Source organism: Callospermophilus lateralis, chromosome 10 (genome assembly GCF_048772815.1).
Source record: "Callospermophilus lateralis isolate mCalLat2 chromosome 10, mCalLat2.hap1, whole genome shotgun sequence".
Lineage (NCBI taxonomy): Eukaryota > Metazoa > Chordata > Mammalia > Rodentia > Sciuridae > Callospermophilus > Callospermophilus lateralis.
Genome location: NC_135314.1, coordinates 63,224,617 through 63,251,477, shown reverse-complemented (window position 1 = coordinate 63,251,477; position 26,861 = coordinate 63,224,617). Strand labels below are relative to the sequence as shown.

Below are 26,861 nucleotides of genomic sequence, written 5' to 3'. Positions count from 1 at the left end.
CAGTGGCGAGATGGATATGCTCAGAGAGTCAGAGATAGATGAGCAACAGAATTATAAACAACAACATAGTGACAACTATGGATCATGTGCAATGGATATGGAAAGTCCTTATTACAAAGGTATCTTTATTACCCTAAGAGATTGTTTTCCTCATTTTATGCACATTCATATAAAATGAAGTCAAGAGTGTAACTTTTAAAGGTTTGGATGAATATGATGTTCATGACTAAATAGCCCTGGTAGGAGCCAGGCACAGCATAGTCAGATGCCAGGCAAGTCACTCCTTCCCTCCTCCTGCCTCTCCAGAATATTTGCCAGTGCATTTCAATGCAGGCCAAGCTCTAGCAAACTTAGATCTTCAGGCTATATCTAACTTGAGGATGATTTACCAATATACCCTCAGTTTTGACCAGCACTTTCCTTCTAGCCACTGAAATATCAAGAATTCTAGGAAGTCACAATGCCAACATTTTTGAAATTTTACAAATTCTCACTAAAAGACAGAAAGACAAAACCTAAAAGTGATGCTTACTTGCAGCTCTGATCTTGGTTCTCTTCCGTAATTAGTAAAGATTGGTGGTGGTGGGGGGGGTCTTATTCATGTCCCTAAGGGTATTCTTTCCTTCTGTTTGTGGGCATATGTAAGAATAATCATATCTGCTTTTGAGATTGAGCCAAATGAAGCAAATGCATTTCAAATTTTCAGAACATTATAGAATATTAATGAAAAGTTTAAAGAATCACACTTTGGAGGGGTTTGTGTGTGTTTGCTTAATGCCAAAACATTCAATGTTCCACATAAAGATCAGTTCCCATATTCACCCTTTCACCCTTCCTGCCCACAGGAGTCTCCTTTGAAAAATATCTCTCTGGAGAGACTTTAAACAAGTCCTTTGGCTACTTCCAGCCCTGTGTAGCAAAGTCATTCAAAAATTTTTGCCAGTATCTTTGACAATGGGTTTTGGGGATCAGGTTTCTTATCTTTCTAAATAATCGTATTTCAAAATACAGCAGCATATAAAAATTCTACCTGTTAATAATGCCAAAAGGTGTTCTGTTCAAATTTAGTACTTAAGGTAGTAGATGCACCACAGCCATTAGGTTTCTTTCTTTTTTTTCTGAAGTTGGTAGAAATATATTTTTCTTTTCACCTCAATATTTTGGACTACCTTCTAAAGATAATGAGCATTACTTACCAGCCAGCAGTGTTGTGAGGAATATCCAGTTAGTGATGATAAAAGATTCTGAAATGAAAAGAAAGAAAAACACAATTTAAAAATAAAAGTAATACATTTTAATGAATTTTAATAAATTCATAACAACATGGCAGTCATAGAAAATAATCCATTTGTTACTTGATTTGGGACACTGACCCAGTGATATTTTACAGAAAGTAAAAGATGTTTCTGTTTGGAAGTGAAAATAAAATTATGTACTAAAAAAGTAGCTTTTGTAACCATCTGCATGTTTAACTTGAAGGTCTCTAACCAGTTGCAACCAGTTATGAATGACTTGCTGCCCATTTCTGCAATTCACTGTAACTTGTATTGAGAAAGTTATGTTTTATGGTTAATTATCCATGGTCTGTTAAAAAAATAAATCAAACCATTGTGAACCACTAGGATTTGCAGCTCCATTTGAACTTTACTGTACTTTTGATTAAACATTTTATAAATAAAAACAAACTGGTTTTTCCTTGTTTTTGGTTGTTTGCTACTGTGTTCTGGATATAAATATTGTGGCAATGGTGGGAGAACAAGGTATGGGTTATTTACCCCTGGTTTCATGAATTGTGAGTTACTGGCCTTATCCTTCTTCATGGGTATAAATAAATGTATAGTATTGTATTCTGAGTTCGGTAAGACAAATGGAACGAGTGAACTGAAACCTTTTAAAACTAAAACCTTTTATGCTAAGTCACAGAACAACAAAACAAACTCCAAATTAACATTTAAAAAGCTTCTACTGTGGAGCAACAAAGTCCTCCAATATTATATAATCTGCATTTTAAAAATTGCTTGGCTAACAAGCTGCAGCCTGTTAATAATTCCCCAGGCTTTGCTTTTCAATGCCTTTAAAATTATGAGCCACAGGTGGTTTTACCAAGCGATGCCCCCATCTTCCTATATTACCACCACAATGGAAGCCTTGAAAATGAATAACAAGATGACAAAACTGATTTAGAAAGATCAGAAATTTCTGTAGCTAAAAGTAATGAAATACTATGTAAAAGAATCAATTCACATAAAATTTCTGTATAGATAAAATCCTAGGACCTATGTAAATAAAAGAAGTCCAAAAATAATTGTTCAGAGGAAATGAGAAGAGCCAAGATTCAAAGGACCCTGTGGCAGAGTGCAAGAGGAATATATTTGAGAGCCAGAATCTTAAGTATCTAACACATTTGCATATGAAATTTAATGAGGATAACCAAGGTAGCTTGCCAAAAATTATTATTTTAAATGAGCCAATAGTCTATGTAGCACTGACCGCTAAAAAGGACCTTTTTGAAAGATGGAAAATTGCCGTCAGAAACTCACTACTTTTATGAAGATAAAGATGAGATAAGGACTTAATCATCAAATGGTATAACATGTCCACGTCTAGGATCTGAAGACCTCCATATCCAATTTTCACTTACCCTTTTATTACTCGCAGGGCTTACTGCTTACCTGCTATAAGCTCGGAGGGAACAGCCACAGCAGGTCCCTCATCAGCTCACCAAAACAGAAAATATTTATGAAGCTGCTACTATGTGTCAGGCACAACTGAAGTGATCCTGCTTGAGAAGGGAAGTCAGTAACTGAGGTTCTTGTTGAAACATTAGGAAACATCTATCACACTGCCAAATGCAAGGAGGAGGGAAAGGAGGTTTGAAGAGTTTTGAAGGACTTAAGAAATATTAGTGTTTAAAGCTCTCCCTAGCTTTTGAATGCTTTGGGAGGAATAAGTAACCTATATGTTCCCAGGATTGTGGTTACAACAGAATATGAGGGCTGAATTTGTGTACAATTAATTGAAGGGCATTCTGCTGTCATGTATAATTGATTAGAATGAATGAAGGAAGGAAGGAAGGAATGAATAAATAAATAAATAAATAAAGTTAACCGCCTCCCCCCCAAAAAATTAGGGCTGAGTAGATGCTATTGCCATACATTGGATTTTGAAAGGTCAATCCTGCCTTGTCTGCAGGTTCAGAGTCTGAAAAACAATTAAGATGGAAATGGAAGATATTCTGACAAAGGGAAACAGGGGATAACTTCAGATATTTCCTCCTCATCTTTAATATTCAGATGCCTCCAACTGTTTTTGATAACCACAAAAATGTGGATCCCTTTGTCCTTTAGAAACCTAGGTTTGTTTTGTTTGTTTGTTTCAAATCTAGGCAACCCATTTGAAAATTAGGGTACTTAGAATAATTTCCTAAGTAGAAATAATTTTGTATGTAGAATTATACACAAAAATATAAGACCCTATTTATAGATTATTAATCATGGTAAAATTACATTACATAGAATGAATTTTACATTTTTCTAAAACACAAACATATTTATTAAGGTACTATGTATGTGCCAGGTACAACTGAAGTGATTCTGCTTGAGAATATAAACCAGTGTCCAAGGTTTTGTTGCAGCATTAGAATGCACCACTATGCCAACAGATATGAAAAATGAGGCTGAATTTTTTTTGATAATCAGGTGACAACATAAAAATAACATATTGAAATCCAAACTAAGCTATATTACATGTAGAGGGACATTTAGAAAAAATACATGTATGAATATGATTTCCTGGTTAAACACTAGACTATTTTGACCAATATTCATTTCATTATTTTTCCACAAACAAATCTCTGAGTTATGTATTCTGTTAAAAAAAGGTTGAAAGGAAACAAATTAATAAAAAATTTAAAACATACACTAGTTTAGTTATTATTCATATTAAGATGAAAAAATATGTCTCTATATCATCATAAATCAGAGACATGATAATACCAATGATCTTGAATAGTCAGTTGTTGGAAGCCAGTGCCACCACACCACATTCAGGCAATGAAACTCATAATACCAGATAAAACTATTCTGGCTTTATAGCTAACACACCAGAAAAAGTTTTTAAAAATTATGAGATAGTCTAGAACTTTAAAACAATAAAGGAAAAACACTTCACACCTTCAGAAAAATTAATTTCTCACAGCTTTAATGTCCAGAAGTAAAGTACGATTTTAAAAAGTGAAGATGATCCCAAAAACAAGGAGAGGAAGTACCTCAATAGTTCCTACTCATACATAAATGATTATATTTATCCTCTTTTCCACCCACCTTCTACTTTCTATGACTGCATTAAAAATAATCGAAACCACTATTACACACAATTCCTTCTAATAGATTTTTACCAGTGCCTAGTACTGGGTTCTGTATCATTTTATATCCATTTTATAAGCAGTCAATATATAATAGAAAGGAAAAACAAAACTAAACCAAAAATTTCTCCAACCTTCTTTATCAGACAAATGCCTGGTTCCCAGAGGACACTAGTCAGTTAAGTGAAACAAAATATTATAATAGGGAAGAAAGACTGATAAATCACATACAAATCTCACAGTGTTCCCATTTAAGCTGGGAAGGGAGTTACTCCAGTGGAAAAAAAAAAGTGGAGGTTGTGAGAAGGGGGTGAAAAGTTACAGAGAGAGAGAGAGAGGACACTTTTATTATACATTTAAGATTTAAAGAAAGTCAGTATGAAGAATCTAAAGGTGTTCTAGGGAATAGAGTGACAGAAAGTTCTAAATGAGAATTCCAGAAACCACGGGTTCTTAAATAGAACTGTCATTTAAGGGAGGAATTCTATAGGGAGTTTGAATTAAGTGTCCCTGTTGTAGCATCTAAATGTTTTCTCTTTCATTAAGGCTTTGGGGTTTGAATGTACTTTGTCATGAGAAAAAACAAAAATAGAGCTTTATACAGAGAAAGTAAAAAACAAGAGAAAGACGAGTTTATATAACTGCCTTTTTACATAAATATTATATCAGGATACATTTCAAGTGAAAACTCATGCGCTCTTGCTCTCTCTCTCTCTCTCTCTCTCTCTCACTCACTCACACACACACACACATACACACACAATCTTTCTTATCCTCTGTTTTAAAATTAATTTCATGCTTAGCATATTTTTGATTTTTCATAAAATAAATGAAAACACCTCAAAATTATTTCAGTCTTATAGTACCTGGAAAATTCATCACATCACAGAGGGTCACAAAGTCTTGTTTTAAAGCCAGTTAAGGCACTGACAATTATGGGATGTTTTGCTGCAGCCTAGGGCAACTAGAAATGGCCCTAGATGTTAACTAACTCCCTTCCAAACAGTCTGAGAAAAGGGAAAAAAACTGTAAGTTTTCCCATCTGTTATTTCCTTTTCTTTTTTTTCTTTTTGGCTGTGGAAAAGTAAAATTATGCAAGAGCTCGTGAATGTAAAGGCTGTGTGTGCTTTTTCCGTTTTTGTCTCTGTGTACCGGTTATGTGATGTTGCGTAACTGAGTACAGAGTAGGCGGTTAGCGTTTACTATTGATTTACACTATGCTATCTAATGAATTCAGAACACTAAAAAGAACGGAATGGGGGGTGGAGTAAAAAGAAAAAGAAAAGGACAGGGTGAGAGGGGGGACAAAAAAGGAAAAAAACAAGGGGAATGAGAAAGAGCTTATTTTGAAAATTCTGATGTTTGGGATAGGTTTATTTTTACTTCCTTTAGCTCTTACTTTTGGTAATTATTCAGGTCTCAGAAAAATGGATTTGAGCTGGTGACCCCAATATTCCAATCCTATTTCTAATGAGGATTACTGGCTGGTAAATGTTTGAAAGTATAAATGTGTCAAATTACTTGAAAGCGATTCCACTAAACTGTCAGACTTCTCCATATGCACCTATTTATTATTTGAATGCATTTGTGAATCTGTGTCTCTGATAGCCAATGCTTTGGTCCAACTAGTTTACCTATTTGCAAATATTGTTTGAGAGATACACAGGGCTATTGTCAGGGCAAAGGAAAGTATATTTTATTTTACCATCTCCTTTAAGAATACATAAGGAATATATTTAGAAATCTTTGAATAAATCACATACTACTTTGAAGGAAATAATTATTTGGCTGATCAGAACAACCCAATATAGGATAATAAGAGAGAAATGGAAAAAATAAAGAAGAACCCTAAACTAATGGACAATACTTGTACAATAATTTCTTATATTTTGTCTATAGAGGGCATTTAACTTTTCCATCAGGACCAGTATAGATATTCCCAGTCATCCAAGGATGAAGTGCTTCCTGTGCTACAAACTGACTTTTCAAAGGTCAGGCCAGAAAGTAGGGGAGAAGTCATTTCTACCTCTAGGTCTGGATCTTCCTGTACAGAAGTGCCCTCCTAAGGCTGAGAACAAAAACAAAAGTGAATGATAGAAGCAAAATTCTCTTTATTTATCAGTTAGCTAGAGAGATAGATAAGAACTTGTTTCTTTTCTGAACATATGTTATAAATAGTGACTGGGGAATATCACAGGGGTTAACCTAAGGAAAGAACAAGAGTTTAGTTTTCTCTTTTTACTTATTTCAGTAGAAAACATTAAAGGAATGCCTACTCCATCCATTTGCTAAATATGCTTTAAGTGCCAATGGCAATAGCACACATTTGTATATCTAGCATCCAATACTAGCTGACCCCTTTTGTGCTCAATAAATATTTCTTGAAACTGTTGAGTGGTTCTGGAAGAAACATCTCTGTTGGAAAGGTGCTCTAAAAAAGTCTCAGAAAACATATTCCAGTATTTTACAGGAAATCTTACACAGTACTACTCTATTCTTAATCTTCAGGCAAAATAATGATGTAAAGGATATTTCAGCCAGTTATTTAGTAGGAGTCAGTTGACTTCAGTTTCATTTTGTTAGAAAAAAAAAGCTTAACAAAAATTATAATACTGATAACATCAGCAAAGTTTTATGTTCATTTCCACCTGCCATTTTGGGCTATGTTTTTCATTTCAATCCTGGGCACAGAAAAGTCCATTTTAATTTCCATGGACACATTATAAAGGAAACATCATGGGATATCAACATAATTCATCTTTTAAAAAATACTGAGAAGAATGTAGCCATTTAGTAATGGAAGATAATATGGCTTTTGTCGAGGGGCAAGGCAGGTTGAGTTTTGATTAGGTTATGCAAATTTAAATTAATAGAAGGGCAACCGAGAATGTACTGATTTCCATTTTCTTGGTCAAACAGGAGTTTTATGAGAAAAAATAAATTCTGAATTAGAAAGTGCCTTCTTTCGGTTAACTGAACAATAAGACCTTTAGAGAAAGTATCACAACTGCTATTTCTCAAAAATTTCAGCTGAAGATTCAACTAAATATGCTTGACAAGGTAACTATATTACTTTTTACAAAGAAGGGCCATCATTTTGTTAATAGTCTAGGACTAAGTTTTCACATTTCAGTCAAAAATTTAAAACATTTTTTTTTGAAACTTTGGCCATCCGTTTAATGTAATCAGATTCAACAACTTCAATAAGCATTCTGGCAATATGTCATCAAGATCATTCCATGTGATTTTGCATCTCAAGGATTCTTGAAACTGGAAGAGAACTTGCCTGTCCTCCTCATTTTATATATGAAGATCATGAGGCTCAGAATTAATTTTGTCAGGAGCATATATATATTTTGATATAGAGCTGGGACTAGTATGGAAAGCTTACAGTTCATTATTTCACAGCCTAGACTAAATCAAAGTATATAAACTGAATCTTATTTTAAATGCCATAGGGAAAGATTTCAAAGGATTCTTTTATAAGACAAGAAGTCCTTACATTATGTAAAATGTTCACCTCAAAGCTATCGTATACTTAATTTTTTATCTTAAATGTGAGTCTGCTGTTTAAATTGTTGCTTTTCCTCTTCCTCCTCTTATTTTTTGGATCTTTGACTACAATCTTTGCCACCTGATCTCGAACTTCCTTATCTAGCTCATATCTATCTTCTTTTCCTGACTTCCAATTCTTTCTTTTCTCTCACTTTTCAGCTGTTTAGTCAATTTTAGTTTTTCCTTTATCTAATAATAATAATTATTTTTTTGCTAATGTGCTTTGATATCCTCAGAAATTATAAGGGAGGAAAAAAATGTAAATTCAGTAATATATAATAAATAGGCTTTTGATATGTATTAAAAATGAAAAAAACAATTGCAGCATGACATTGCTGACTGAGGGTGAACAACAGCTATAGGATTCCTTCTAGAATGCTCTAGCCATCTAGACCTCTGTGTTGTCAATAAGGGTACTGTGTAAAGTATCTTATCAAGGAGAACAAAGGCTCTCTAGATCACTCATTTTTCCTTTATGCCAGGTCACCTATCTTTTTCCTCTTACTTTTTTTCCCATTGCATGGATACACATATTTGAGACTGATTATGCCACAAGAGGAGAGTGGCAGAAATCCCAATGGTTCAATGTGGCTCAATGATACAGGCCAAACTCTCAATTCCAAAAAAGTCAGAAAAGACATGTACACTAAAATTGTGGTTACATGGAATATGAAGTCTGAGGAGGGTAAAGGGTACTCAGATCTGAGAAGTAAGTCTCTGGATAGCAGGGGCATTGATCCCAGAATCACTGTAATTAAGATTGCACATTGTTTCCATTAATGAACCTTACAAGTATGGGATTTAGAATTTAGTTAAAATGGTCAGCTCTGGGCTGAAATGCACCTCCAAATATCTTACAGTAGGAGGCATTTCCCCTTCCTATTCCATAAAAAAAAAAATACAGCAAATATTCATCAACATCAATGACACTTCTAAAAGGATTTTTTTGTAGTTGTAGATGGACAAAATGCATTTATTTTATTTTATTTTATTTTTTTTTTTACGTGGTGCTAAAGATCAAACCCAGTGCTTCACACATGCTAGGCAAGCGCTGTACACCGAGCTACAGCCCCAGCCCTCAATGACATTTTCATTTGGACCTCACGCCTTTCCCTAAAGGTGGCAGGTGCTAATCAACAAACAATCTACAGGAACCAGAGTGAGCAACATATACTCTAGAATAAAGGACATTAACATATAACCTGGTATATGAATGGGCAATAAAAGGAATTCTTATTATTTTAAAGGCTTCATATACATCACTTCATTACACTCTACTTTGTTGAAAGCTCCTCCACTCCTGTTTGCTAACTCATTTTGTAGAAAACATTACAATTACAGGAGAGAGAAATTTCTGATGGTTTTCTTAGCCCTTCTTTTCCTCATAAGCCCATTCTCTGGTGTGTATTAGATAATTAATCTTTTTTTTTTTTAAAGAGAGAGTGAGAGAGATAGAGAGAATTTTTTTTAATATTTATTTTTTAGTTCTCAGCTGACACAACATCTTTGTTTATATGTGGTGCTGAGGGTCGAACCCGGACCGCACGCATGCCAGGCGAGCGCGCTACCACTGAGCCACATCCCCAGCCCAAGATAATTAATCTTTACGATCTCTTGCTTCTATTTCTCTAGCAATGGCTACAGTGTCTAACACCTCCAGTATGACACTCTGCCAGAATGGTGAAGAAAGGAAGTAGGAAAAAATCACAAACATATGTTTCATTAGTAGACTATAGGAAACAAGTATTTATTGAGCATATACTACATATCACATATTCTGAATATTATTTCATTTAATGCAAACATATTGTGAATTAGCACTGGCCCAAGTTTTATAGATTAGCAACCTAGTGACAGATCTGGTACAATTCTGTCTAAGGGTATATAGCTAATTAAAAAGTTGGGAGTGAGGTCTGAATCAGGGTTTGTGTCACTCTGGGACCCACATGTACTGCAAGTATACCACAATGCCAGGAGCAGGAAATAAAGCCATCTAACCTGAAATTCTCCATGCTGATGGTAAGAGTTACTGAGGCTCCAAATAGGTGGTGGGAAGGTAAAGGACTCCTAGGAGAAAATTAGTCCTTGTTTTGCTCTTGGTTTTGATAAATCCTGGTTTATTTAGAGGCAAATACCTGAACACTTATTTGGAAAATATTCTTTGTCTTGGAAAAGGAAATACACAATCTCCTAGGACTCTTTAATTTTAGTGTTTTTAAAAATTCCTTTAAAGATTTATACTAGATAAAAATTTTAAAAATATGCATATAAAATCACAAATGATTGATACAACATTAAAATTTCAGTCTCTCTCTCTCTCTCTCTCTCTCTCTCTCTCTCTCTCTCTCTCTCTGTGTATAATTTTTTTCTCCTTGACAAAATTTCTGGCAATTACTATAAAGTACTAGACTAACATAAATATGTTAAGCCAGGAGAAAAGGAAGCAAATAAAAAGCAAGAATATGTATGTTCATAATTTCCTTATACTTTAAGTTTAAAATATTTCTTAAGCAAAATAGGTCATAGCGCTTTAGTTGAGATTGTGTGTGTCTGTGTGTATGTATAAAGATAAAAAAGACCAATGGTACAGAATAGAGGACACAGAGACCAATCCTCAAAATTACAACTTTCTTATATTTGATAAAGGCGCTAAAAGCATGCAATGGAGAAAGGATAGCATCTTCAACAAATGGTGCTGGGAAAACTGGAAATCCATATGCAACAAAATGAAGCTGAATCCCTTTCTCTCGCCATGCACAAAAGTTAATTCAAAATGGATCAAGGAGCTAGATATCAAACCAGAGACTCTGCACCTGATAGAAGAAAAAGTTGGCTCCGATCTACATATTGTGGGGTCAGGCTCCAAATTCCTTAATAGGACGCCCATAGCCCAAGAATTAAATACAAGAATAAACAAATGGGACTTACTGAAACTAAAAAGTTTTTTCTCAGCAAGAGAAACAATAAGAGAGGTAAACAGGGAACCTACATCCTGGGAACAAATTTTTACTCCTCACACTTCAGATAGAGCCCTAATATCCAGAATATACAAAGAACTTAAAAAATTAAACAATAAGATAACAAACAACCCTATCAACAAATGGGCCAAAGACCTGAACAGACACTTCTCAGAGGAAGACATACAGTCAATCAATAAGTATATGAAAAAATGCTCACCATCTCTAGCAGTCAGAGAAATGCAAATCAAAACCACCCTAAGATACCATCTCACTCCAGTAAGATTGGCAGCCATTAGGAAGTCAAGTAACAATAAGTGCTGGCGAGGATGTGGGGAAAAGGGTACACTTGTACATTGCTGGTGGGACTGCAAAATGGTGCGGCCAATATGGAAAGCAGTATGGAGATACCTAGGAAAGCTGGGAATGGAACCACCATTTGACCCAGCTATTGCCCTTCTTGGTCTATTCCCTGAGGACCTCAAAAGAGCATACTATAGGGATACTGTCACTTCAATGATCATAGCAGCACAATTCACAATAGCTAGACTTTGGAATCAACCTAGATGCCCTTCAATAGATGAATGGATTAAAAAACTGTGGCATCTATACACAATGGAGTATTACGCAGCACTAAAAAATGACAAAATCATGGATTTTGCAGGGAAATGGATGGCATTAGAGCAGATAATGCTAAGTGAAGCTAGCCAATCCTTAAAAAACAAATGCCAAATGTCTCCGTTGATATAAAGAGAGCAACCAAGATCAGAACAGGGAAGAAGAGCATGAGGAAAAGATTAACATTTAACAGAGATGAGTGTGGTGGGAGAGAGGGAGAGAGAAGGGAAACTGTATGGAAATGGAAGGAGACCCTCATTGTTACATAAAACTACATATAAGAGTTTGTGAGGGGTAAGGGAAAAAAAAAGGGAGAGAATTAAACCACAGCAGATGGGGTAGAGAGGGAAGAGGAGAGGGAAGGGGAGGGGGGATAGGAAAGGTAGCAGAATACAACAGTCATTAATATGGTATTATGTAAAAATGTGGATGTGTAACCGATGTGATTCTGCAACTTGTATTTGGGGTAAAAATGGGAGCTGATAACCCATTTGAATCAAATGTATGGAAGATGATATGCCATGAGCTTTGTAATGTTTTGAACAACCAATAAAAAAAATATTAAAAAAAAAAAGATAAAAAAGTTTTACTCTCTTAATTTGGTAAACAATTATTATTTTTTCAGAGTTTTCTTCACTTGCTATTTTTATGTATTATTTTATAATATTCTCTTATTAATAAACACTTGTTCCAGATAATATTAGAACTCATCTGGTAAATAACAGAAGTTTTGAAAAGTCTGCAGTCTGAAACCTTGTACAATTTATAAATTTACATCTTAGTAGAAAGCATTCTTTCAAAATAACACAAAATAAAAAATATACTCCATTTTATTCACACAATGAAATTTTGAGGATGAATCTTACATAGCTCTGTGTGTGTGTGTGTGTGTGTGTGTGTGTGTGTGTCTGTGTGTCTGTGCACGTGCGCATGCGCGCAGGCTCAGTATATTATGCTCAAGACCACTGGGACACTTTTTTAGAAAACATTTTTTAAATCATAATTTGGCAAAGAAATTCACAACAAAGTAACCATAGCCAAAAGGATTTGAGAAAAGAATGAACAGGTCTTTAGGCAGTACCAATTCATTCACCTTTCAGGGAATTCTTATTGCTTTGGCATTTCTTCCTCCCCCTCCTCCCCAAAGTCTAAACTTGAATTCTTAGCAGGACAGTAGAAACATTTTAACTCCTGATATAGAAGAAGCACCAAAGAGAAAACTGGAACACACTGCTGTCCCTCTTGTCCCATCCCATCAGGAAAAGCCATGGTAAACTAAGCAACAGCAAACACTCTGTCTGTGGTACTGGACAAAAGCAGGCTATATATCTGTACACATCTAGAGATCACTTCAAATTTTAGCCTCTCTGGGTGCTCTTGCAACAAAGCCAGAGAAGAGAGAAAATCTGTCAGAGAAATAGATGTAGGTGAGAGGAAAAGATGGGATACTTTCCTCTCGAAAATCAAATTTAAACACATGAGTAAGATATAACTTGCAACATTAAAAAATAAATTATCCAGTTTACTTGAACCAGCTAAAAATAACTCACAGTATCCTCCTTACTAAAACAAAACAAAATAGAGCAAAACTCACAACCAATTATTTTGACTGGTGAGAACAGACAGTGATATGAAAGTAACAGATGGAAGCCCATTTTTACTCACACAACACACTCACTGAGCACAACTGCAAGCGTCCGCTCGACAATAACTTAACAATGGGGACTCTGGCCTTATGCTTCAAAATATCTCCTTCAGGTGGGTTTCCTTAAAGACTTTCGAGAGGCTTGTTCTGTAAAAGCCCCTCTGAAGAATGTAAGAATGAAACCAACCCATCTGTCCAAACCTAGAAACAAGAAGAGTTGCAAATCATAGCCTGGGGACAAAAGAAATCCAGGTGTCACCTTTGCCAATCTTTTCTCAAGAATGAAATAGGTTTTCTTTTCTTATTTATTTTTGTTGTCTGATAGTACTTTTCAGGAGAAGTGGTATATCTATACTCTTAAAAACACTACCTGATATCTAAAAACTTTCATAAATCAAATAATTAAAAGCAATAAATCTCCCTGCTAATTTCTCCTCAAAGTTGAAAGAAAGGTTATTTTCTTACCTTACATAGTGCCTTCTGATCTGTCAGTGTCATTCAGTCAATAATTTCAATGTCAGTTACTGATTTTCAACTCTTTTATTACAAAGCCTTCAAGCAATAATGAAATGGTGCTGATCTGCTTGCTTTCACGCTATATAACGTCTATATTTATATGCTTATGCTTCTATTTGGATCTATATTTATCTGCTTTATCTGCCTACAGTGCATCTGTTTCTCATACACACAGACATATATTTATATATATACACATACTGTATATATATATGTGTGTGTTATATATAAACACACATACCACAAAAAATGTATGAATGTATGCTAGTGTGCTTACTTCAACAACCTTGTAGGTGCATAAATACTCAGACACATGACAAATACACGAAGCACATAAATGTACATGTAAACATAGTTGCACGGGGAAAAGCATAGCTTAACCACAGTCCTGTCTGCCAAACTTGGCTGTTGGCCTTGAGACTTATACACTGTTGTACGATGTGTCATTGACTACTCTGAGAAAAGAAAAGCCTTCTGAAAGCAAAACTGTATGAGTAAATAGAGACCGGCATTCCCACTCACTCATTTTAGAGAGGAGGAAACTGAAATACTGAGAGGTAAAATGTCTGCATTTTTTACAGCTTTATAGTTGCAGAACTGGAAGTAGAATCTAAGAATTGGCCTTCTGGACAAAAATTCTTTCTATCATGCCTAGTTGAAATGATGAAACATCATTTTTTTCAAACACAATGCTATTATTATCTAATTGCTATTCTTTCCTATTTTCCCTTTCCTTGCTACGTATAAGCAACCAATGTTCACTGAGCGTCAGATACTATTCTAAGTAATATACATGTACTATTCCATTTAACCCATATGATATGTTTATAAAGTACGGATTATTAGTCATACCTATTTTGCAGATTAAAAAAAAATAGGTGTAGTGACTTAAATAACTCACCTGAAACTACATAGCTAGGAAGGAGAAGCCATGAGCTCCTGTGATGCTCAAGGGCCTACTTTTCCAACTAGACTAGGATGTCTTCTTATTTTGCATTGGAATGTCATATCAAACCCCATACCACCACCACAGCCTAATAATCTTTTTATTTTTATTTTTTGTACCAGTGATTGAACTCAGGAGTGCTTTACCACTGAGACACATCCCTACCCCTTTTTATTTTTATTTTGAGACAGTGTCTCGCTAAATTGCTGAGGCTGGCTTTGAACTTGTAATTCTCCTGCCTCAGCCTCTCAAGCTGCTGGGATTACAGGTGTGCACCACAGTGCTTGGAGTAACAATTTCATAATCTGACATCTGCTCGGTTTCAGGATATATAACAAGCCTAAAGCATTGGCTCTCTCAGACTGAGGAAAAAAAAAAAAAAAGGCCATGAGGGATGCATAAGCTACCTATGCCCAGAAAGTATCCCATGCACTCTAGAAAACTGAAATATGCAAAATTCAGGCCAAAAACCTTGCTCCAGTGGTAGCCTTATGTGATTTAAAGTCTTAATAATTTGTAGTTTATGAACATTTTATGTCTTTTTCATTGAAGGATCAGAGTAAACTGGTAATACTGATTCAGATGGGAAATCAGGGCACAAGAAGTCAAAGAGAAAAAAGCAAAAGGAACAAAGAACCAAAGCCCAGCTCTTCTTCTTCCTCTTTTGGAGCAAACGAACACCCATGGAAAAAGTACAAAGCCCATTTAGTCCCACTCGAGGGTTAAGGACATATTCAGAAAAGAAAAGATGTCTACATATGGCATGTAATTTTATATAACTCTCTTCAGATAGTAACAAGTTGAGTCATCCCAACACAGAGTTTTACACTTTGGTCGGCTAAAGCAGAACCCAGTACCAGGAGATGCCATGTGGATTTGTGAAACTCCCTGGGGCATACTGCAACCATAAGCCAAGGCTGGGAAATTACACTGATCCATACATGCAGCTCTTCATCTGTGACATATTGATAATTACTCTTTATTTGTGAATTAAATCCAAGTTATAAAAATAATTTTCAGACATTTGTCACAAATGGTTCATTTTACTTAACTCTTTCAGATCATTATCTAGCCCATGTCTATAGGAAATGGGAAATATCATGCTATAGGGCCTAAGAGTATTGAAAGATTATGGCCTTGAGGGAGAGAGATAGGTTTCCCACTTATTTACTATATAGCTTCACTCATGTCACTTAAATTGCTCCAAATCTTCATTTCATCAACTGTGGAATAAAGAATAAAAGCATGTATTTTGCAAGAACATCATGAAGAACAGAGATAGTCCCAGCACAATGTCTCCCTCATAAAGGAGAACATTAAATATTAATTGTTATATGTTTAGGAAGGCCACTTGGCTGTGACTTTCTATTGTAGAAAGAGTACGAAACTCTCCCAGGAGTAACATGAGATGTGAGGTACTTTTTATCCTGGTTTAATCAAAGATGAACTTTTTGGTGATCAGGTATGTTGCAAGTAAAGACAGAAATAAAAGCATTTCATAGTGCAACATTTTCAGTGGAAGATCTGAAGGCACTTTGCTTTTGTGAATACTGGTGCTGTCATTTAACAACAATTGGGCAAAATGAAGCTCAGGGATAGATTCCCCCAAATCAATAATAGTAATAATAAAAAAGTCACTAGCAGGGGTGAATAGAATTTCTGTCTTTTAACATCTAAATCCCATAGTGTCCAGCTGAGTAATAACTGATTCAAGGTCACAGATACAAAGGGCCATGTTTTCCCTGAAGCTCTGTGAGATTATTCACTGAGGCCAAAAAACATTAGGTAATGCTGTGTACATCTGTTGAGATAACGAGGGCAAGTCAGGGTTAGGTCAGGGTTTAGGTTATGGGGTGGGGTGAAGAGTGGCTTTTAGATCAAGTGATGAGAGCAGTTTAATTTAGGAAAAAGAACAAGCCATACAATATTTAATATAAGAGGAAAGAAAAGGGGAAATAACCACAACCAAGAGAAGGTGGATGGGAACTGAGACCCTGTGGGGCTGAAAGGGGTAACCATGCCTCAAAGAGGCAACCCTCCCACTTCACATACACTGAGAAGTGAACAAAAAAGCCCAGGGTGCGGCATAAATCCTGCTACCCCAATAACACACACAGATGTTCCACCATTGTTTTCTTTTATGCACATTTTAATTAAGAGATCAGAATCAAGCATTAAAATGTTATTAAGTGGCTTGTTTACATTTTCACTATGTCATTTATTATGAATTTTCAGGACTATTTGAAACTTTTGTGTCACTGCTACAATTGTCCCACTAACTTTACATCCCTTTAGCCAAATAAGTTAATTGTGGGAGAACCTTTTCAGTCAAAGCACTAGAATAGGCACACACATTCAGTCAATTCCCAACTACACCCCCTGGAAGCCTGACAAACTATAGTCAGTTAACACAGCCTCAAGTCCAGGTCCATGCAACCTTTTAAATTTTTCATTCCAAGCCCAATTTCAAATATTCTCCCATTTTCCTCCAAGAAAATAGTCTGCCGTGCCTTTTCCTAAACAGTCTGAAAATCTTAGTAACTCCAAGATACCATGGAGGAACCTGCTAGGAGATTAACAGACTCCCCCAGAGGGCACACTGTGGGAGAAGAGGTAGAATTTTTCTCCCCCTACCCCTTTGTTTATTTCTAGTCTACATCTTGCCCCTGTTTATCCCCTCAGAATTCCCTTGCCTTTTCTGTGTTACTCTAGGATTGAAGTAAATACTCACACTTGCCCCTCTCCCAGTTGTCAGGGATATCAAGACTTATTCAGAGAATCCACATGCATGTGTGGATCACAGGTGTCCTGTAATCTGTCTACACCGCAAGACTTAAATATTTAACCATAGGGCATTGTTCTGAAAGTCCACAATTATTATTAGGACTTATAAATCATGAGCATGGGATTGTTAAGGGCTCAGAGGGCAGGATTCAAGTCTCACGAATGCTCAGTTCAGTGCCTAGCACATTGTGAGTTCTCAATTAGTTCAAGTTAGAGTGGTAAAACTTTTTCTTTCTTTCTCTTGTCTGTGATCCAGGATAAGCAGAATGCTTGCACACAGCAGGCATAAGAAATGAACACATTCCAATCTTACTGTCACTTTATATTACTTTAAACTGTCTCAGTTACAACAGTGTTTTGATAACTCTAGGTATAACCTTGACGTAGGAGTAAATTAAGTTTCTGCTACAACTGGTGGCCCAAACAGGACACAGAGCAATAGTTTTGAATCAGTTCCTTTGGGAAACATTAAGAGTTATCATAGAAAGAATAAAATTGGTACAGTGCTCTGGAGAACATCTTATCAATATGTATTATAAACTTAAAAAGATATGAATACTGTTGACCAGAAATTTCACCTCTAGGAATTTATCTAAAGGACATAATCAACGATCTTTGCGAAAATTTACAAGCAAGAAGATTTCTCATGACATTAATTGTAATGGTGAAAAACTGGGTATCTTATCTGACAATAAAGGATTGATTAAGTAAATGATAGAATATTGATTTACTGGAATACTATTCAGTTATTAAAAATAATATTTTGAATACTGCTTAGTGACATGAAGACTTTTAAAAATATTGCTAAGAGAAAAAATATATTTATTTATTATTTATTTGGGGAGGTACCCAGGATTGAACTCAGGGGCACTCAACACTGAGTGAATTCTCAACCCTATTTTGTATTTGATTTAGAGACAAGGTCTCACTAAGTTGCTTAGTGCCTCACCATTGCTTAGGTTGACTTTGGACCTGCAATCATCCTGTTTCAGCCTCCTGAACCACTGGGATTACAGGCAAGTTCCACTGCACCCGGCAGCAAAAATGTATTTATACAAGCCTTCCTTCCCAAAAGGTTTAAAAAGTGACTTTCTCTAGGCATTTTTGTTCCTAGCAGTCTTCCTTTTCCTGTTTTTATAAAAAGTCAAATTCTAAAACCTTAAGTTTTTTGAGTATGTAGTTATAATAGATACTAGATCTCTTAAATAAATAACACTTCAATAGTCCTGTATTTTAACTTTATACTTACCTTACAAAAATATCAATGGGCTGTGAGTTAATAATAGGGAATATTTTAATTTGGAAAGGGCTTCTGAACCTATTTTTTATAGTCTTAAATTTTGCTTTTAATTCAGGCTCCTTAGTATAGATTAATATTAATATTAATAATATGTTATATTATTTAGGCCCACAGCATAATATTTTGGTTCTTTAAAATTTTTCAAACTGTTGGTTTCCCTAATGTTCTATCACTTAATAGGTGTTGATGCTATAGAGAATAAACTAGGCACACAAAGTTAGTCATTCAGGAAAATAAGGATGAACTTAGTTTAATGCAATCTAATTCCCTGAGTGGTATTTGATGTAATAATCATGGTACTTTTCATTCCTACAGTTCCTTGTAAGATAATCACCCCTTTGCAGGGCTCTTACTATCCCTATACTATATCCACCTATACATGATTCTGCAGCAGACTTTCAAGCAGAAAGAAAATATGGGAACCATGACAAACTATAGGTGGTCCCAAGTTATAAAACAGGAAAAGGATACATAATAAATTAGTACTAACATAAAATTAGGCAGAGATTTGAAAAAAAAATTTGAGCCATGATTCTTCAGAATGTGTTAAAAGTCCAGGGGCTTCTGCTACAAGAAACAGCTCTGCTTATAGCTCCAGGATATGTGGGAACAGTAATCCTAATAAGAAATCATAGCTTCAGGAAGGAGGAATGTTCTGAAACAGGCTGCCTGTGGAAAAAATCAAATGCCATGGCCATTCCAAGACCTATACAAAAGATTTCCAGAATGATAATCAGGCATTTGCAGTTTGAACTCCAAAAGTGATTCTGAAATACACTAGAGCAGAGAACCAGTGAGCTACAGAGCAAGTTCAAATCCTTTAACTCTAGCAAACTTGTATAAATTCATGCTGACCTTTTACTTCACAAACACAAATTCTGATCATGCTGGGACATCTTTACTTTACATCCTTGCTTCTCCACAAAGAGAAAGCTACTTTTTAGCTTTGTATATCTGCTATGACTTCTCCTTTTCTGGGATACCATAACTGCTCCTACTTCAAATCTTCCCCACCTTCAACTTTTACTTCACTATAATGCATATGGATTTCCCCTACATTTAAAATATAGAATGTTTATCTTTCCCCTCTGTCTTATATTATTATGCAAATAATAATACATGTCTATTTACAGATCATAAAACATGTGTTCTCAGGAAGTACTCCTCTTGATACATCTTTGCCATGCATACCAGTGATTTTCCAAGAATGGCAGAATGAATGAAATAGCATTTTCACATCCATTAAATAACATAGGGCATATGTATTTATCTACCCAAACTGCTCACTGTCTGTTCTTTGCTTTCTGCACCCTTACATTCTAAATAAAATTCACACACAGAAATAAAAAGACAGAATTTCAAACTCTAACCCCTCCTCTGAATTCCTGTGTCATATATCCAACCACTTATTACATCACTTCACTTGAATAAGAAGCTCCAAGTCAATGTGCCTGTATTTTAGTCAGCTTTTTCTCTGCTGTGACTAAAGTCCTGACAAGAACAATTTTAGAGGAGGAAAGTTTATTTGGGGGCTCACAGTTTCAGAGGTGTCAGTCCACAGACAGCTGGCTCCATTCCTCAGGAGTACTCAAGGCAGAACATCATGGTGGAACAGTGTGGCAGAGGGAAGCAGCTCAAGTGAAGATCGAGAAGCAGAAAGAGACTCCATTTGCCAGATACAAAATACATACCCAAAGGCATGCCCCCCAGGGACAGACCTCTTCCAGCCACACCATACCCTCTTCCAGTCTCCACATAGTTAATCCCATTAGGGGATTAACTCCTTGATTGGATTAAATCTTTCTGAACTCAATTATTTCTCCTTTAAATCTTGCATTGTCTCACACATGAGCTTTTTGGGGACACCTCACATGCCAACCATAACAGTGTACTAGATCTAAATCATAATTATCTCTCCCCCAAAATCTGTTCATCCTCTCATACCTCACATACCTCTCTACTCCATGAGTTAAAGATTTGCCCTTTATCCAGTGGCTCAAGTGAAACACATGAGACTCATTGCATCTCTCTCATCTGCACCACATCAAGTTTTTTAGCAACTGTTATCAAGCCTACCCTCAAATAAGGCAGTATTGAACTACTTTCCAGTCCTCACTGCCATTGCCCATGAAATACCTGGGCTACCATAATAATTCCTAATTTCTCTTCCTGCCCCACCTGTGACCCTGTTAGTCTCTTCTCCATAGAGCAGCCACAGATCTCATTTGATCCATAAATGAGAACACATAACCTTTAAAAAACCCTCTTATGGCTTCCTGTCAGTCTCTGGGGTGGCCTACATGTTCTGGTTCCTACCTAGCTACACGATCATTTCTCACTTCACTCGGTTTGAACTACAGATTTCTTCTTGCTCTTCCTGGAATATTTCAAGTTTTTCTTACTTCAAGGACTTTACAATCTCCCTTTCTTCTGCCTAAAATGTTCTCCTTCCTGGTCACCACATGCTTAGCTTCTTCTCATTATATAACCTTTTTTATTTTTTTCAAATATATTCTGTTCAATACTATCTTCCCTATCTCCTCCAGCACTTTTTCCATAGTTTATTCCTATTTTCTATCTACTTACCCTGTGCTATTTTCTTCCTAGATCTAACAATTTCTTAGGATAACTTTTTTATTTACTTATTTTTTTGCTGTCTTTCTTTTATTATAAATTTTCATAGGAAAATTTGTTTAATTTTTTACTATATTCCCAGTAATTAGAACAATGTCAGAAACATTATAGGTGCTTGACAGCTACTAAATAACCAAATGTATAAGTTATTTAGCATAATGTGTAAGTGGATGAGTAAAGTATGGCAGCACTTATAAATCTCATCCCAAGCACATAAACTTTGAATAGAAAATATTTTTTCTTCATAATGCATGGATCCTCTGGATTGTTCCAGAGGCCTATATTCTTTACATCTGACAGTGTTGGAAACAACCTAAATAGTACAGTTCAGGTCCTAAAATACAATTGTTGGAATGGATAAAGTCAAATTCAACAGTTATAAATGCGATCTCCTTCAATTTTTCTAAAGGAGAGGTTTTCCCATGCAAACTGGTCCTGGTAAATTAGGGTATGAGCCTGTGCTTAAAAAACTCCCAATCTTGGGGTGGTGGGGGAGGATAAGTTATCTTTTGTGCTATTTATTTTGTAAAATTACCAAGTATAGCTCATCTTTGTATCTACAATATTCAGAACATTGCTGCGCAGAGAGCAGAACTTCAATAAATGTTTATTAAATAAATGAACAAACTGATTCATGAAACAAACAACAAAATTTTAAGTGCTTTTCTTCTATATATATATATATATATATATATATATATATATATAAAATGAATTAATCCTTACTGATTTCTTTTATAGATTTAATTAAAAAATCATGGTGAAGGAACATTTATTATATCTCCAGGTTTTAGTACAGTGTCTGGCTGTAAAAGAGGGGAAAACTCCAAAGCAAAGAAGAGAAAGAAGTTAGAAGTCCTGGCATCAATCAGTGAGTCTTGAAGAATGCCAGTCTGCCATGATTATCAGATGTTAGGTAATGAAAATCATGCCAGCTAACATATGGATCTTTACGTTTTTATGTAAGACTTGAGCTCTAAAATTATTTTCTGAACACAGAGGATCAGAGCTGATGGTGATTATTTATTTACTAGGAGACTGTTACTTTCTGGAGTACTGCTAATCAAAGCGATAGATAATGTATGAAAATCTACACCTTTTACTCAACCCTCTCTCTCAGAGTTAGGTAAAATTCTTTAGCAAGTGGATGTTATGCAAACGGGTTCCCAGCACCAGTTTGTTCACCAAATATGAAATTCTTTTAAATATAAGAAGCAAACACAGAAATGATAAAATATATAACATAAACATTAATTCAATATGCCTTGTGAGGATTCATCAAAGTTAGGGCCATCAACTGCCAAGGTTTGCCTGAGACTGAAGAGGCACCTTGGACATGGGATATTTCACAAAGTTTCAAGCCAGTCAAGACAAGTCAATCACCTTAATAATGGTATAACTTGCTAAGTTAGTTATTGAATATTCATATTTATCTATATGTAAGTTCTTTAGCTATATGTAGAATACATAACAGACAAGTAGGCATTACTAGCCTATAAATGAAAGAAGATTAAGAATTAACCTGTTGTGTTGTCTTAGTACCATATGAAGTACAAATACCTTCTCCTTTCATTTCCTCTCCATTTCCCCCTACATTTTAGACTTCTTACTTATGTTTTAAATCTGTTTGCTAATATTGATTTTATTATAGTCAAAGACATTAATTTGGGGGAATCAAGGCAACTTTCTTTTCTTCAGAGGAAAGGGAAAAGTGAAAAGCAGTAGTAGAGGCTGGTCTCCACACATAAGTTCATCTATTTTTTACATCTTCCAAATGTGGTAATTTATGACGATGATGTCATTGTGAGGAATTAAAATTTTCCTAATTCAGAACTAAACCCTTGCAGATTAAGCTCCCAAAGCAAAGGCAAGATATATGATGCTATCCCAGCTTGAATTCTTCTGAGATACTTATTATTATAAGAACAACTGTGACAGACACTTGTGGTCTCCTCATGATTCTTAGGCACCCTTACAAGCATCATCTTGCTTTAAGGGGTTTCCAGAATAGTAGCTGGTCTTTGGGTAAAGAATAACCTTCAAATCTGTATTAGTACAATGTAGAAAAAATACTGGATTTTCCAAAGAGTTTACAATGCCAGGTTTTAAACAGTGAAGGATAATATCTTTCTAAATATCTCTGGTCAGTTGTAGCAACTAGACCTACTTTTGAGGCTCCATTTCTTTCATGTCTTTTAAATTTAATGATAAAAAAGAAATATCTAAATATATAATACACATGAAACAGTGAAATTAGGAAAAATATTCTATTTGATGTCTGTTTTTTTTTAAGCTCTCATGACTAAAAAGATCAACAGTTAGCTACATTTGTAATATTTATGCCTCCCAGACTCAGTGTAATGAGTTTCATCTCTGATCGAATTTTTATAACTGACTTTCATTTACCTGTGAAATAGGTAATAGAAAGGCTTGGTAGGCTTTTGTCCTAAAGAATCATATGCAAAAGTTAGTTCCATCACAAGGAATATAAGGAGCAAAAAAAATTGTTCCTCTAATATGCTTTTTGCAGCAAAGGAAAGCTACAGTTCTAGATACAAACACTGAAATAAATGAAGTATAGAAGACTGATTAATCAAAACCTGAAACTCATATTCTTTAGTTTTCTGCTTCATGAAACCCTGGTGTGTCCTCTTAACTTTGGCCAAGTGCCCAGTTACGAGAATTCTTCAACAAGATGAACATGTTGCAGAGCAAACCTTTATCCTAATTGATGGTTTTAAAAAAAACCCAACCCTACATGCTGTTTAGGGCTTTGGTTACATAGGTAAGCAAAACAGAGAAGACATGACTTCCTCCATTAAACTGGCTGGAACCCAGGTTGCACAAATTCAGCCTAAATAGAAAACCTCTGCTTTTCAATCCCTTTGTTCTCTTGGATGTCACAGCTTCCTGCTCTATTCGCTTCCTTTTATAGTCTTCCCTCACCAAGCATTTCAGGAAAAAAAAAGCTAAATAAAGATCACAGCCTGTTCCATTGTGTCCCCTTCTTCTTCATCATCTTCTTTTCCATTTGTGCAATGTTGTGGCACCTATTAACTACCAATGTTTTCAGAATGACATTATACAAGGTGCAGGCTGTACCACTGTGCCCTAAAAATATCAACAACTGCATTAGTCTCACAATAATTAATGGCAGGCATTATGCAAATGACAACTTTTTCGCTGCAAAATAATGACATTTCTTCATTTTGAGCAGAGTTATGCAAAACAATGAATTTAGGATGATAAATCACACAGGAGAATTAAGAAAGCCATAACGTTCCTGCCCAGGCAGGCAGAAAGATAGACAGACCAACAATTTAGAAGACATTGTTTGTTCTCACACCACTATAAAAAATCATAGCCAGTTGGCCATTAATGTGTGTGAGTTTTTTTCCTTCTCCCCTTTAGGCAACAATGCATAAGGGGATGCTAAATTCTAGCAATTGGATCATTACAAGTCACAAGCAAATTTTTCTTTATTAACCTTAATAAGTCATTCACTCAGAGACTATAGTCATCAGGCAAATAAAAAGTATCACATGCCATTCTGCTACACATTAACTAATTCCTTATGCAAACATCACAACATATAGCAATTACTGCCGCTCAAAAAAACAAAGTCATTTTCAATTTATTTTATTGCTTTTATACTTGGCCATTTCCTGTAGCACATTATCGTTTCTTTCCATAACAACCCGAGGTGGAATGGAGGAGAATTTCAGTAGCAATGAGCCCTTCCTCTAGCCATGTTTGTCGTACCTTTTTCCCCACCTGGGGCTGCTAAGGAAAGTTAGGGATAGGGTATTCTCCTTCACAGTAAATCTTTAATAAGCTCTAACAGGAATGGCACATTCAGCCCTTGTCCCTCTGGCAAAGAGTGTAGTGGGGGTAGGCAGAAAGGCCCAGGTCTGACTGTCTCCTACATTTGCTACCATAATGCTGGCAGGTTTCCTGGATTCAGTAAAGCAGGGTAAAAATGCAGGTCTAGCTCTGCCACTAACAGGTGAACATTACAGTCAATACATGCAATATTAACTTGAGAGATGCACATTATGGGCTAATGAGAATTATGAGGCTAGTTCGTCTTGCTTCACTCAGCACATAACCTGTCCCTTCCAGAATTTTAAGTGAAAAACAATAATACATATTGACTACCTCTTGTCTCCCCACATTGTTAAAGATAATCTCTTTTTTATTTTGTGTTTAATTCTATACCATCCTTTATCCAAAACTCCCAGGATGTGAAACAAACACTAAATGAAACTTGCACATCACCAGTAGATTTTTTTGGCCCATTTTACAGACTGACAAATGGATTCTGAGTAACTAGGGACTTTACATGAAGTTGTACAATAAAACAGATTAGATCGACTATCTCTACAGTATTCTAACCTCGGAGGCCTGTGGCCTCTTTCTCATAATCATGAGCACTCTTTCCTGCTGGTAAACAATTATGTTGAAAACAGCCTGTACATGTCCCTTTTCACACAATAGGATGATCATCTCCCCCTGTTCTCTTACATTCACAATCCATTCCCTTTTTAAGGTAGAACATTTCCAAAATACACACAGGAAAACCTCCCTTTTCAGTTTCTCTTCCTGAAGGTAATAACATTTTGCAGTTCTCCTTAAATAAAATCCAGCCCATGCTGGATCAATAAGAATGATGCCCATTTCCCTAATGGCAGCCGATTGCCATTTGCTATTCAAATCAGACTAGATAAATTACAGTACATGCCAGGGAACAGGCCAGTGAATTAAGACAGGCCTCCAGAGGACCAGCGATATTATTAATCTTTTAAGACACTATCATATTTCTTCTTGACAGTGTGCGTAGACTCACAGACACACTGCACCCAGATTGAAATATCAGCTGCTGAAAAAAATCAATAGTGTTAGAAACACAGTAATTTTTGGTCTGCAGGGCCTACACTAAGCAACACTTGTACCCTTCTGTGCCATTTCTTCTCCCACTTCCCATTTCCCATTTCCCCCTCCTGCTTCTTTGCTCTTCCCTTTCTATTCTCTGGTTTTAAAAGCTTATAAGCCCAAATGACAAGATATTATGAAGGAGTTTCCACTGCTAATACTAGCCATTGTGGTTAGAGTGTTGGTTTGCTGTGGGTTGTCTGAAATGCAATTTCACTAGTGTGGTAAAATGTTTTGGTATGGGATTATTCTTCCTTTGCCCTTAATACACACCCCCAACTCTTGTGTGCTTGGTTCTGCTTTATAAAGACTTACAGATAATTAGGGAAGTGTTCATAACAAAAAAATTTTTAGGGAAAATGGAATTCAGGGAAGAAAATATAATGGAAACCTGGATCAGAAATGAAAAGGTGATTCATCAAAGAATGAAGGGAAGAAACTAAACAAAGGACTATGAGGGAGGTGGATGGAGAGCAATACAGGCTGGGAAGAAACTTCCAATATATTAGGAAACTTGTGTTGGACTCTGTCTCTGATGTCTGCACACTGTGATTCTGCCAGTTGCTTTACCTTTTAGATTCTTGGTTTCCTTACCTGTAAATGAAACAGTA

At 35.7% G+C, this 26,861-nt stretch overlaps 1 protein-coding gene across 8 annotated transcripts in view; it reads right to left on the bottom strand.

The window, feature by feature from the left end:
• Positions 1-26,861, bottom strand: part of Zbtb20 (zinc finger and BTB domain containing 20) — an 815,137-nt gene that overhangs the window by 364,158 nt on the left and 424,118 nt on the right. For 7 of the 8 annotated variants that reach the window (XR_013155599.1, XM_076869018.2, XM_076869024.2 and 4 more), the window contains one exon: positions 1,197-1,244. The exons of the other annotated variant lie outside the window; for it this stretch is intronic. The gene's annotated coding sequence lies outside the window, so the exon portion shown is untranslated. The remainder of the gene's footprint in view (positions 1-1,196; positions 1,245-26,861) is intronic. 8 annotated transcript variants of the gene reach the window in all.